Source organism: Corythoichthys intestinalis, chromosome 13, assembly GCF_030265065.1.
Source record: "Corythoichthys intestinalis isolate RoL2023-P3 chromosome 13, ASM3026506v1, whole genome shotgun sequence".
Lineage (NCBI taxonomy): Eukaryota > Metazoa > Chordata > Actinopteri > Syngnathiformes > Syngnathidae > Corythoichthys > Corythoichthys intestinalis.
In genome coordinates, this window is record NC_080407.1 from 51,058,793 (window position 1) to 51,064,912 (window position 6,120).

At 35.9% G+C, this 6,120-nt stretch overlaps 1 protein-coding gene across 2 annotated transcripts in view; it reads right to left on the reverse strand.

The window, feature by feature from the left end:
• LOC130928185 (RAS guanyl-releasing protein 2-like) overlaps positions 1 to 6,120 on the reverse strand; it is a 39,780-nt gene that overhangs the window by 31,814 nt on the left and 1,846 nt on the right. The gene's annotated exons all lie outside the window — the stretch shown is intronic.

Below are 6,120 nucleotides of genomic sequence, written 5' to 3' on the forward strand. Positions count from 1 at the left end.
AAGAGCAACTGAAATCAATTTTTACCAAACAATTTAAGTCAGGCGTGTGCCCAATCACTGATGAATGATTTAAAGCTGCCGTGCCCACTTTAAAGCACACACACACTTGGTAAGAATTGTCTTGTTGAGAAGCATTGTCTGATGTGCATCATGGCTTGGTCAAAAGAGCTGTCTGAAGACCTGGGATCAAGGATTGTTGATTTGTGTAAAGCTGGGAGAGGATACAAAACCATCTCTAAAAGTCTGGATTTCATCAATCGACAGTCAGAGAAGTGGTCTACAAATGGAGAGAGTTTGGCACTGTTGCTTCTCTCCCAAAGGAGTGGCCGTCCACCAAAGATTGACTGCCCCACCCACTATAAAACACACACCTGGTAAGAATTGTCTTGAAAGGAAGTATTGTCTGATTTGCATCATGGCTCGGTCAAAACAGCTGTCTGAAGACCTGCAATCAAGGATTGCCTGTTGCTTCCCTCCCAAGTAGTGGCTTACCACCAAAGATGACGCCAAGAGTTTAGCGCAGAATACTCAGAGAGGTAAAAAAGAACCCTAGAAAGTCAGCTAAAAACTTACAGAAATCACTGGCACAATCCAATATCTCTGTGCACACATCACTATATGTAAAACTTTGGCAAAGAATGGTGTTCATGGGAGGACTCCACAGAGGAACCCCCCCCCCCCCAAAAAAAAAGAAAACATTGTTGCTCGTTTAATGTTCGCAAAAAGGCACTTGGAGATTCCACAGAACTTTTGGCAAAATATTTCGTGGACTGATGAAACAAAAGTTGAATTGTTTGGGAGTAACATACAATGTCATGTGTGGAGGTAAAATGGAACAGCTCACCAACATCAACACCGTGAAGCATCATGGATGGAGCATCATGATTTGGGGCTGTTTTGCTCCCTAAGGGCCTGGACAACATGCAATCATTACTGGAAGAATGAATTCAAAAGGTTATCAGGAAAACCTGAGTCAGACCGTCAGACAGTTGAAGCTAAAATGAGGATGGATGCTGCAACAAGACAATGAACCAAAACACAGAAGTAAATCGACGTCAGAATGGTTTCAGAAGAATAAAATACACGTTCTGGAGTGGCCAAGTCAAAGTCCAGACTTGAACCCCATTGAGATGCTGTGGTATGACCTAAAGACAGCGATCCATGCCAGACGTCCCAAGAATTTGACTGAACTACAGCAGTTTTGTCGAGAAGTATGGGCCAAGATTAGTCCTGATCGATGTGCCAGATTGATCTGCAGCTAGAGGAACCGCCTAGTTGAAGTTATTGCTGCCAAAGGGGAATCACAAAATAATCAATGTAATGGTTCAATTACTTATTTTTCCCCCTTCTGTCATTGTTTGCATACTATCCTCATTAAAATATAAAAACCTACAAATGTTTGGGTAGTTTTAGTTAAAGCAGACACTGTTTTTTCATCTGTTTGATTTTGAAAAAGATCAGATCACATTTGATGGTGATTTTATGCAGAAATGTGAGTAATTCCAAAAGCATCAGATACTTTTTCATACCACTGTCTAACGGCTGAATCCAGCTGCTCCCTGTTAAGACTAACATAAGGTTATTCAAGTTTTTGTTAGCGCAATGATTGTTTATGCATTCGTAATTTAGTTTACAGGTATATTTAGCATTTTTTCTGAAGGAATATGTGTTTGAAAAATTTGTTAAGAACATTGTAAAAAAACAAAAAACTAGCACTTTATAGCATTTAAGCTAACTCATTTAAGATAACTCATTTAACTTGTCTGAATCCAGCTGCTCCCTGTTAAGACCAATGTAAAGTAATTTTTTGTTTGAGCTAATGTTTTTATGGATTCGTAATTAATTTAGTTTATAGGAATATTTAGCCGTTTTTTTTTTTTGTTGGTATATCAACGATTTTTTGTAAAAAAAAAAAAAAAAGTTGGCATTTTATAGCATTCAAGCAAAATATTAAATGTGATGTTTCACTAACTTATTTTTCCCCCCTTCTGTCATTGCTTGCATACTATCCTCATTAAAATATGAAAACTTATAAATATTTAGGTGGTTTTAGTTGAAGCAGACACTGTTTTTTCATCCGTTTGATTTTGACAAAGATTAGATCACCATCATTTGATGGTGATTATATGCAGAAATGTGAGAAATTCCAAAAGTTTCAGATACTATTTAATACCACTGTCTAATGGCTGAATCCAGCTGCTCCCTGTTAAGACTAACATAAGGTTATTCAAGTTTTTGTTTGCGCAAATATGATTGTTAATGCATTCGTAATTTAGTTTACAGGTGTGTTTAGCAATTTATGAAGGAATATGTTTTTGAGCAATTTGTTAAGAACACTGTAACAGAAAAAAAATAGCACTTTATAGCATTTAAGCTAACTCATTTAAGATAACTCATTTAACATGTCTGAATCCAGCTGCTCCCTGTTAAGACCAAAGTATGGTATTTTTTGTTTGAGCTAACATGTTTTTATGCATTTGTAATTAATTTAGTTTATAGGAATATTTAGCCGTTTTTTTTTTTTTTTTTTTTTGGTATATGTGTTTGAACGATTTTTTTGTAAAAAAATAAAAATAAAAAAAGTTAGCATTTTACACCATTCAAGCAAAATATTAAATGTGATGCTTCACTTATTTTCCCCCTTTTGTCATTGTTTGCATACTATCCTCATTAATATATGAAAACTTATATTTAGGTGGTTTTAGTTAAAGCAGACACTGTTTTTTCATCTGTTTGATTTTGACAAAGATCAGATCATATGTGATGGTGATTTTATGCAGAAATGTGAGAAATTCCAAAAGGTTCAGATACTTTTTCATACCACTGTCTAACGGCTGAATCCAGCTGCTCCCTGTTAAGACTAACATAAGGTTATTCAAGTTTTTGTTTGCGAAAATATGATTGTTTATGCATTCGTAATTTAGTTTACAGGTGTATTCAGCATTTTTTGAAGGAATATGCTTTTGAACAATTTGTTAAGAGCACTGTAAAAAAAAAAAAAAAAAAAAATAGCACTTTATATCATTTAAGCTAACTCATTTAAGATAACTCATTTATCATGTCTGAATCCAGCTGCTCCCTGTTAAGACCAATGTAAGGTATTTTTTTGTTTGAGCTAATATGTTTTTGTGCATTTGTAATTAATTTCGTTTATAGGAATATTTAGCCGTTTTTTTGTTTTGTTTTTTGTTGGTATATATGTTTGAGAAAAAGTTAGCATTTTATAGCATTCAAACAAAATATTAAATGTGATGCTTCACTAACTTATTTTCCCTCTTCTGTCATTGTTTGCATACTATCCCCATTAAAATATGAAAACTTATAAATGTATGGCTGGTTTTAGTTAAAGCAGACACTGTTTTTTCATCTGTTTGATTTTGACAAAGATCAGCTCACATTTGTTTGTTTATGCAGACATGTGAGAAATTCCAAAAGGTTCAGATACTTTTTCATACCACAGTAGCTCGGTGTGGTGTGACAATCAATCATTGTGTCAGGCTCAGCGCTGCTTTTGTTTCCCACTTCCTGCTTAAACTCGACTCCCGGGCCAGATGTGACCGTTTGCACCATAACACACACAGGAAAGGTGTGTCAATGTTGACAGGTTTAGATTGAACGCAATGTAAAGACTTGTGTTCTCACTTCCTTTTTTTTTTTTTTTTTTTTTTAATCACAAAACTTCCTTTGTGAAACACCTACTTTGCAGGGAGTTGCGCATTAGTAGTTGTTTTTGACTCAAAGATCTTTTTTTGCTCGCTCCACAGTGCTGAAGTCATAAAAGTCACTTCCTGTTTGCTGCCGGCATCCACATATTCCACATAAAGAGCGGAAATGTCAGTTTTCGTCTCTTCTGACAGCCATTAGAGATAAGTACTGAGTGGTAGCTTTGCTGACGTCAAATTCCTCAGCGTTTTATGCTGGGATGACAAGCGCATTGATGGACCAATTCCAAGGATTGAGCTCTCTCCTCCACAAATATTTTCTGCCAAAGCAACAACTGTTTAACATTGGTGCTCATTTGAGCAGAGGTAGGTAGAAGTAGCCAAAAATTTGACTCAAGTAAGAGTAGCGTTACTTCATAATTATATTATTTAAGCAAAAGTAGTCATCCAAAAAATGTACTCAAGTAAAAAAGTATTTAGTGAAAAGAATACTGAAGTAATGAGTAACATTGTGAGTAACTGCTTACGATGTTTGATTGATTTATTTTTTTAAACAATGGTATTTTATTCTCAGCACAAAGTTATCTATATGAACTGTTGTTATAACTAGAAACTGAAATTTCTGGAGAAATTACTCTGGGTCTTTGCTGTGTGGAAATACAGATCTTAGCCCCACCCAGGGCTATCAAAAGAATGGACAAACATGCCAGTCAATGGCATTAAACCCAGCAAATGCCATTAGGAATGATCGGGAAATTTGGACGTCCATGGCTGTCAATGGAATCGGGGAAATTTGGGGGACACGTTCTATTGATATCTGGTCATTTCCTGTTGATTTGGGGACATGTTTTTTTCCCCATTGAAAATGAATGGGAAAAAATTTGGACGTCCATGGCCGTGAATGGCATCGACTTACATAGGCACCAATGGAATCCAAGTACATTGGCATCAATAGAACGGGCAAACATGGCCGTCAATGGCATTAAACAAAGTAAATGCCATTAGAAATAAATGGGAAATTTGGAGGTCCATGACTGTCAATGGCAGCACCCTTCATAAGCGTCAATGGAATCGGGGCAGTTTGGGGGACACGTTCTCTTGATATCTGTTCATTTCATGTTGATTTGGTGGACAGTTTTTTTTTCCCAATGAAAATGAATGGGAAAATTTTGGACATCGATGGCTGTCAAAGGCATCGAGTTTAGGGCTGCAGCTATCGATTATTTCAGTAGTCGATTAATCGATGAACTACTTAGTTCGAATAATCAAGTAATCGGATAAGGAACATTAATAATTAAAATACCTGAGCTGAGCCTCAAACGGTATAAAAAATTAATAAATAAGATCTAAGTACAACAAAAGAACAGTTGGCTAACTTACATAGCAAAACTCTGCTAGCTTAAATGCTATATATATATATATATTTTTTTTTACAATGCTCTTAACGAATGGTTCAGGCAATATACCTATAAACTACATTACAAATGCATTAAAAAAACATTAGCTCAAACAAAAACTTAGCTTACGTTGGTCTTAACAAGGAGCAGCTGGATTCAGCCATGTGAAATGAGGCAGCCCAGAGGGCAGTGTATCCACCCTATCACAATAAAACGAAATGCAAAGACTTTCAAAATAAAAACCATTACAATGCCACTTTAATGAAACGAATACTCGAAGCAACAACATTGAATTCGAATATTTTTTTCTAATCGAATACTCGAGTTAATCGATTAATCGTTGCAGCACTAATCGAGTTACATATACATCAATAGAATCCAAGTACATTAGCATCAATAGATTCGATATACATGTCCGTCAATGGCATCAATTTAAATTCCATTGGAAATTCCATTGGAAGTGAAAGGGAAATTTTCCCATTAGAAATGAATGGGAAAATTTTGGGCAAATTTCCGGGGAATTGCAAATTTTTTCCAAATTCTCTATACAACTTTTATGCCCCTCACCATTGGACTAGATACATTTTCAAAAAAAAATTTTTTTCGGAAAATTTTTCGGGACCGTTTGAAAAAAGCCTGCGTCGCGCGAAAATTCCAGATGCTGATCGGTCAAACGGTTCGGGCTGCGCGGGCTCCAAAAAAACGCGGAGAAAATATTGAAAAATAAGTAGGCTAAAGTTGCAGAACAATACTAGCTTGTCTTTTTCAAAGACCCAGATAATTCGTAATTGTTGTTGATGCAAATGATTTGCTTTTGCGGGCCAGACAAAATCATATTCGGGCCAGATCTGCCTATCGAGCCTTGAGTTTGACATCTGTGACTTTAAATTATATGATTCCGTTTGCAAAAAAAAAAAAGCATCTTTTTAGTATTTTTTTATGCCTCCTGACAGCTGCTAAGACTTTAAAACTGCAGATTAGTGCCTAAATCCCACTGATCACACGTGCATTGGTGCAAGGGAAGTTAGTAATCATCTGGCCTGATACCCAAATATACTTGG